Below are 8,904 nucleotides of genomic sequence, written 5' to 3'. Positions count from 1 at the left end.
TGTAAGATAAAATAGTGATTCAAAAGATTTTTTAACAGCTGATGAGGCACCATCGAAACAAATGTCTTTAAAAATCTGCTCTTACGCTTTAAAGATGACCTCTATGAATTGAAATTTCTCCCATGCATGATTTTACAGTCAGTGATAAAAACGTCGCAGTTACAGCTGCTTACCCAAAATTCTGCCCTCCCTTAGTCTATTGTGCTTTAGTTACCTGCTGCTTCCTCTTTTTTTTACTACAATTCTCTCTCTAGAGCTATGTTCTGAGGCCAAAAGTATGTGCCAAGGACTGCAGGAGAAATAGTCTTTTCACTATCCAACATCTTACCATTAGATGTTCTTTGATAGTGTACGTGTCCATGCACATTATGAAGAAATCCTCCCACCTCGATGTCATTTGCTTCATACCAAAAGTGTTGTTAACTCGAGTGGTATAATACAAACCTGGATGGTTTCACGGACTTGGAAGCATCTTTGCAGTATGCTCCCCCAAAAGTGAACCACTCTGCAAGTTGTCACTTCCCTCTAACAGCATCAAACTCCTCTGCCTATATTTGTGAATCACTCCTCAGTTTGCAAAGTGAGTCACATGCTATTTTGTCCTCCTGCCATCCAAAGCCAGCAGCTCCTATGACAGAGGAAGGAGCTGAGCCTGAGCCAGAGGAGAGACCAGCCTGCAACTGACAAGCAGTGGCCCAGGTCTCAAATCCAGGGTCTTTGAATGTAGAGAAATGCCAACATCTTTCTTAGTCCCTGAACAGGCGTTTTCTTGAACCATTCCATATGTTAAAAATTACACGTGTAATATATTTAAACATTTGCTGTATCTTACAGTTGTTGAGCATAATCCTTCTTCAAGGTAGCCTGTGTAGGGAGGATGATTGTAGTGGATTGAACAGTGGCCCCCAAAAAGATATGTTCATGTCCTGACCCCTGGAGACTGTGAATATGACCTTATTCGGAAGAAGGGTCCTTGCAGACAAAATTAAATTAAGGACCTCAAAATGAGATTACCCTGTATTATCCAAGTGGGCCTTAAATCCAATGACAAGTGTCTTTATGAAAGATAGACATATACACACATACACACAGAGGAAGACCACGGGAAGACAAGGTATATATTGGAGTCACGTAGCCATAAGCCAGGAATGCCTGGAGCCATCAGAAGCTAGAAAAGGCAAGAAAGGATTCTTCCTGGAGCCTTTAGAGGGAGCATGACCCTGGTAACATTTTCATTTCAGACTTCCGGCCCCCAGAACTGTGAGAGAATAAATTGCTGTTGATGACAGCCACCCAGTTCGTGGCACTTTGATTTTATAGTATGTTCTCATTTTTAAAATGCAAACTAGGGGCTCCCAGGTGGCTCAGTTGGTTGAGTGTCCGACTCTTGCTTTCTGCTTAGGTCATGATCCCGGGATCGTGGGATGAGTCCATGTTGGGGCCCACGCTGAGCATGGAATCTGCTTAAGATTCTCTGTTTCTCCCTCTGCCCCTCTCCCCCACTCATGATCACTTGCTCTCTCTCTCTCTCTCTCTCTCTCTCTCTCTCTCTGTAATGAAAAATATGTGAACTAAATTAAATGCTTTTTGAGTTATTTCAGCCAAGAAGATATTTAGGCTTCCTTTTGAGAAAGGTTCTAGATGAACCTCAAGGTGAAAAGATATTTTTCTCATTATGCCTGGAACATTGACATGGCTTGTGCTGCTAATGGACTCATGAAAACTCCAGAGTCACAGATAAAGAGCATCTCACCCCCCCCACCTCCATCCTTCTCCCAAATGGGAGAGCGATATTGAAAGTGAACCAAGACTAGAATAAAATTGGTTCATTGTATTTTTTTAAGTAAGGTCGACACCCAGCGTGGGGCTTGACCTCACGACCCTGAGATCGAGAGTCCTATGCTCTAACAGCTAAGCCAGCCAGGCACCCTGGTTCATTGTATCAACACACAGAGTTTCAGTGGCATGAGTATGGTAAGACTGTATAGGGTAGACATCTTTTTCTCCTGTTAAGTTTTTCAAACTCCTTGGGTTTATGCCCTCACCATTGGTCCAAACTTAGATTCAGTATAGTGGTTAAACACTCAGGTTCTGAATGTTGACTGCTTGAGCTCTAACCATGGGTAAGTCACTTGGTTTCTCTGTGTCCCCCTTGTTTCACCTGAACCATTGGACAGAATGGTATTTACCTCAAAGAGGAGTTTTGTGAGGACTACATGAGAAAACACCCATTAAAGGCTTAGTGGGATGCCCGGCACACCATAAGAACTCAGTAAGAGTTAGTTGTTGATACAGGATCTAAAGGGCTGAACTAAGGTAAGAGCTAAATAGGTCATTCGGCCTGTTTTTAGGGTAAACCTTAAGTCACAGATACAAAAGCAGTGTTTGTGATTCACCCGGGTGCATCTCGGCCAATCGTGGCTGGAATTTGAACAAAACAGCTTAGAGCCAAGGCCTTACGGCAGTAAACAGTGTGCTCTTCCTTGGAATGTCCCCCCTCCCCTTCCTTGGGACCCTGTATTAGCAGGACATAGCTGATAAAGGATTAGACGATTCTAGCCATTTCATTCTTTCTGCCTATCCTCCTGCCCAAGTTTTTTCCCTCCCTCCCTCCCTGTCCAACTTCCAGTCTCTCTCTTTATCTGTCTTTCTATCCATCTCTTTATCTTTGCTTCTTCACGTGACTCACTGTAGAACTTGCACTAAAGCTATAAAGTCCTTGAGGGCAGAATTCAAGCCTTAACAAAGCAGCTGAAGCCCCACACAGCGCCCCCGCACAGGGAGGGCAACAGCACCATAAATCCTTAATTCAATTTCTTATTGCTAGTTAAGGATATTTTTGTTTTCTTTGTACAACAGTAACCAATGTAAAAGGAGAACAAGGTCACCCCCAAAGTAGAGGGGCAAGTATATATGAAACCACAACCCAAATTTTATATGAAGTCCTCACCAAAAGGCTTTGAGATGTGAAAAATATACTGCTACCCAGCTGTGAAATGTGTAAAAGAATTGTATCTGATAAAATTTAGTCCAAATTACATTTTTCCATCAAGGTGTTGGCAAACTTAGTTCTCCCCATACTGCTGGTTACGTGTTTAAAATACCCATGATGAGACAGGCCGACCAAGTCGGTCTTAGCTCCCTATTTCTCTGCCTTCCAGAACAACAGAAACAAAACAAACAATATACATTTGTTCTTAAAATGGACACGACAGCAGTGTTAGCTGATGCCACTGCCATAAGTTTACGCGATGAAATTCGGTCTTTATATCAACCAAGTAGTTCAACTTCACTACATATCATATTGTGAAAAATTCACTTTTAGTTTTATCTAAACTCCCCCAAATACAATCTGGATGTATGAGTAGAATGCAATAATCAAGACTTTCTCAGGGCTTTTATGATTTTTTGTCTTTTTTTTTTATTATACCAGTAATAAAATTCAACAGTGTTTGAACGGAGAGTAAATTAAAGCTGAAGCATGAGAGAGGCCTTGTAGACAACCATGGAGTAGGGTCTGTTACTGTGCGTTTATAAGCAATTGTCAAGCTCCCATCGTTTCTAAGGGAAATGGTAGTGCAAAAATTATGCCCTTGCTCTCGGGGACTGAAAATCACATAAACTGTCTCCTATAAATCATATTTTGCTCGTCTAAGTGGATCAGACGAGGCAGAAGGAGAGGGGGCTCTCCACAGCAAGGAGCTTTGATCATTTTGATCAAACACAGACCACCTATCAGCCTTCCAAGTGCCACCATGCGTCATACACATTTTCAATATTGTGTCATAATAGCTACCAGTCATTGTAGTTGAGATAAAAAAGCGATTGTAATTAAACATATGATTGGATCCAGACATTTTAATCATGCCCTCTCTCTATTTTGCAAAGCAGGCCTGCTGCCTTTTCAGCAGTCCCCTGGAACCGCCCTAGGATGACAATTTGCATGCTAACTGAAGTCATGTACCATGTAGATTACGCGAGGACATCTGTTGCTGATTGTGTGGGTCCTCTGCTTTTCAGACTCCAGTATGAAAATACAGAAAGTAAAAGGCAAATGACGGAGCCTGGGGCAAGAGAGCAGACCAATTGTTCGATTTCTCTCTCTCTCTCTCTCTCACGATGACTCTAGAGGACAATGTCACAGAAACTAAAACTGTCCCCCATTTGCAGCTGCCCCCCCACCCTTACAATAAAATCAGTGTCCATGAAACGATGCTGTTTTCCAGCTGCTTCTTGTCTTAGTCTTATTCACGTTGGCCAGAAAAAGACCCCACTCCCAGCTCGAAGGTCTCCAAACACAAGAGAGTAGGCAAGGGGAAGGGATGTCCTGACCCTGGAACACGGGCGGGAGAAAGGGACGGTGCCCAGAACGTCCTATGTGGCACAGAGAAGCTGACCAATCAGCTTGGCAAATACCATTCCCGCCCAATAAAGGCTGGGCAAGGTAAAGTATCCGAGGGCAAAGGAATTGTATCGCGTAAACACGTAATGGGTCATTACAGACAAGGCTTTCTCAAGAGGGTCCATATTACCACACCCTGAGGAGGTGGCATTGCTCAGGTGCACAAGCCGGGTCACTTCCTCGGCTTTATTCAGGGCAAAGGCTAGGTATAGAATTGAAATTCAAAAAAGATGTCTTTTTTTTTTAATAATTGTTTTTAGGGGCACCTGGGTGGCTCAGTCATTTGAGTGTCCATCTTCGGCTCAGGTCATGATCTCGCAGTTCGTGGGTTCAAGCTCTGCCTCAGGTTCTGTGCTGACAGCTCGGAGCCTGGAGCCTGCTTCAGATTCTGTATCTCCCTCTCTCTCTGCCCCTCCCTTTCTTGTTCGTTCTCTCTCTCTCTCTCTCTCTCAAAAATAAACATTCTAAAAAAATTTTTAATATTTTTTTTTAGTTTATTGATTTATTTTTTGAGAGAGAAAGAGAGCAAGCAGGGGAGGGGCAGAGAAAGGGAGAGAGAAAATCCCAAGCAGGCTACACACCATCACTGCAGAGCCCGATGTGGGGGTTGAACCCACAAACCGTGAGATCATGACCTGAGCCGAAATCAAGAGTAGGACGCTTAACCAACTGAGCCACTCAGGCGCCCCAGAAAATATTTCTTATCGGCTGTCATGTGCCTGGCACCATTATGGATGTTTTCACCTACATTTTTCTCCAATCCTCCCAATACCCAGAGGTGGAGAATTATCCCCCTTTGGAAATGAAGAAGCTACAATTCAGAAAAACTCGATAACTTGCTAAGGTTACCCAGCTAGGTTACAGACCAGGGCTGATTCAACTCCAGGTCTTTTCCCTGTGAATGCCGGACGCTTTTCATTATGCCACGGTGCTCCCCGCTAGCCCAGGCTGCACGATCCTCTTTTCTACCCTCCGCACTGCACAAAATTTATAACTCGGAGAAAATCTATCCCTTTTGTCTTTTGAGGGATGTACTTAGCTCTTGCCTCAACAGAAGACAGGCAAAATATCTGCTTCATTGTTCAAAGAAGTCCAAGTTGAGAACTCACCTTTCCAGGGAACTTCCAGCTGTGTGGATGCCAGAGTGGAACATTTGGACCACAAGGGTTGCCTGAGTGAGCCAGGGTCACCATGAGAGTAAACACGACTACTGTCCCCCTCACTCTCTGCCCCCTCCATTCAGCTCCCCGTTTAAATCCAAGTTCAAGTACTATTTTCTGAGCACTGACTATATGTCAGGCATACACACTTATATTAATTTGCTTTGCAGCCTTGCAGCTCCCTCATGGGATAGGTGACTCAGACCCACTAGCACACGTAAGCCTGAGGAAGTGAGGCTCGGGGTCAGGATGCGGATAGCTGTTGCTGACTGACATGAGCTCAGACTTGGTCTTGACTACAGGCCATTGCCTGCCCCCGCACCTGTCCCCACCACCCCACACCTGTTTCCCATTCTGCTCACCAGAACTGCATCTCTCATACTGTTGACTAGCTCAGAGTCTTATCCACCTGCCATCCTCTCCCCCCCAACATGGAAGCTCCCTTAGCCCGTCCCCGAACTCCACATGCAACTCCTTGGTCTCCCGACAGCAAGGGTTCGTGAACTTTCTTGTGCTTAAAAATCACCCGAAGAGCTTATTCGGTATTCTATGCCCATTCCCAGATACTCCGATTCAGTAGGTCGGGGTGGGACCTGAGACTCTGCTCTGCTGACAGGCTCACAAGCGATGTCGGTGCTGCTGGTTTGGAGGCCACCCTTTGAGAACCACCGCCAGCCTGATTTCTAGGTTCCCGGCTCCTCTCCCACGAGTGGAGACCCTTCTCCTCACCGGCAGGCAAAGAGCTGAGTCATTCGGGGCCCATCAGCCTTGCCCTCGGGACTGCCCCAGGTCTGCCAGGGTGTGGCAGTGTTCTGGATGTGTTCTGACCCTCTGAACTGGCTTCCTCTCTACTCTAGAAAGGAACGTGGAGTCGCCCTACTGAAGAGCATGTTCCCAGGGTGGCATGGTAGAAGTTCTAAGGACCTTACGGTCAGACTTCCACTACTGGAGGTAGCCTTGAGGAAATTACATGACCCCTGCTTCATCACTCTCGAAACTGGCATTAAAAGATTTGCCTTGTGAGATGGTCAAGACCAAAGGAAAGAGCACAGCAATATTCCTCACGCCATGCCCGGTCCAGAATAGATGCCCAGCACAAATCCATTCTCTTACCCCTTCTTCCTTCTCTTGGGCTGGGTACAGCTCAGTGTCTGACCCCACGTGCTGCATGGGCGGTTGAATGCAGTCGCAAACACTGCCAAGACAGTGAAGAAAGACGGCAAACGCGTAACGGCCGTGTTCAAGGCGTTCTTCAGAAACTGCGAGCGTGCCTTCCTCCCTCCCATTTGCTTTATCACTCGTGCGTGGAGGAAGGGGAATTTGATTCTGCCACACCATGTGCTGGACATTTTTAGTGGGAGACAGGAGGCAAGACCCTTACCACGAGGTGAGCTGGAGAGGCCAGAGCTTTGCCCTTTGTCCTTAGGCCGCCCTGCTGAGGACAGGTCAGGACCTCAAGCCGAGGGGGTGCCTCAGCTTAGCCCGTAAAAATGAGCACTGAACCCAAGACTTCTTTAGGCCTTTTAATTTTGTTCTTTTAAAATAGCCTATTCTCTGGGGCGCCTGGGTGGCTCAGTCGGTTAAGCGTCCAACTTCGGCTCGGGTCATGATCTCACAGTCTGTGAGTTCGAGCCCCGCGTCAGGCTCTGTGCTGACAGCTCGGAGCCTGGAGCCTGCTTCCGATTCTGTGTCTCCCTCTCTCTCTGCCTCTCCCCTGCTCATGCTCTATCTCTGCCGCAAAAATAAATAAGAACATTTAAAAAAAAAAAATAAAAAGAAATAAATAAAATAGCCTATTCTCTTAAATTTTGTAAATACTTATATGTGTTAGTACATTTTTTAAATCTTTTAATTTCTGCTTTGTACTGTTTTGTGAAATATTTATTTTCTCTGTTTTCTTTGTCTTAGTTTTTACCATATGGACTAATCTAACTGCCTTTTTATTTCTATACGGTCTGCTTATTTTAATTTCATGTATTTCATGGGCAGTTTTTCTTACAAGTTTTATTACATATACAACATAAGGTAATATCAGAGAAATCGCATATTACAAATAAGCAAAATGAATAATTTTAAAAAACTATACCCCTACTCGCCCAAAGATCATCACATACTACACCTATATATACATTGCCAGACGATTTTCCTGGCACAATATTCTAAATTTCATCTTAGTTTGTCTACCTTGATCCTTCTTAACTGTGTATATTTTTATTTTGTTATTTTTCCAATTCTCTGGTTTCGCTGTCTCACCTCTGACCTCTTTGGTTTTCCTTAACCTGACATATTGTTACCCCTCTAATAGTTTTCCCATACTATTTATGTTTATCCCAGCTTTTAAATACAGTCCTAGTTATTATTTTAATTAAGTATTTCACTAACTTTGCTTATTTTTGTTTAGAGAGTTTTCATTTCAATTCTTTTCATTCTGAGTCTATGAATGTCCCACAGAAAGCCTCCCCAAACAGAAATGATTGAGGACTCACAGCACAAGAGTCCTTCAAGCTCTTCATAATAGAGATCATACCCTCCCCCCTCCTCACTGCTGAATCACTATAAATCATTAAAATTTATTTGAAAAAGTAAGGAAAGCCATAGGTTGAATTCCAACCCAGGATTATGATAATTTTACCCAGGCAGGCAACATGGTTGGGTAGGACTTCCATCCACCACATCTCCTCCAGCCCCACATAATGGAAGTGATATGACCCAACCACAATAGCAGATATCATCACAGAAAGAGCTGACTGCTTCACAACAGGATGCAGAGGAGAGAGACGGAGGTTCCTTGCACGGAGGACTCTTAGGGTAAAGCCCCTCTGATTTGAACAAGGACCCTGATGCTATTGAACTCTCCAACAATACTCCATGAACAGACCCATTATTACCGGCTCCTCAACCAAGACTTTGGAATCCTCATCCACTCGTCTCCAAGCAACTATCAACAATATGAGCTATCATTTATTTAAGCAGAATTCCCAGAGAACCCTCCTGGTGTATGAGTCTCCCCAACTCCACCCCTTTATTAAGAAGACCAAAGATAGGTTAATGTGGGCACGAATGTCCCTTGTAGGGTTTAGAGCCTACAACAATGACTCCTTCATGGTTTGTTGTTGTTGTTGTTGCTGTTGTTCTTTTTAATATAAATCTGTTTTCTACCCCAAAATCCTTCGAGATACAGAGAAGCAGACCATTCTCTTACCTTAGAGCTAGATGCCATTTTGGATTGGCTTGGGTCCCTACAAAATAATCTGATTAATCTAGTCTGATTCCCCTGATTTAATATTTATTTCCCTTTCTATATCTCATGTGTAGGCCAGTTAGAGGCCTATCCAAGAAAGA

The sequence above is a fragment of the Lynx rufus genome, unplaced genomic scaffold (genome assembly GCF_022079265.1).
Source record: "Lynx rufus isolate CCGP_SWC_20201006 ecotype Redwood Valley unplaced genomic scaffold, mLynRuf1.p SCAF_12, whole genome shotgun sequence".
NCBI lineage: Eukaryota > Metazoa > Chordata > Mammalia > Carnivora > Felidae > Lynx > Lynx rufus.
The sequence above is the reverse complement of the archived record's forward strand: the minus strand, read 5'-3'. Positions refer to the sequence as shown.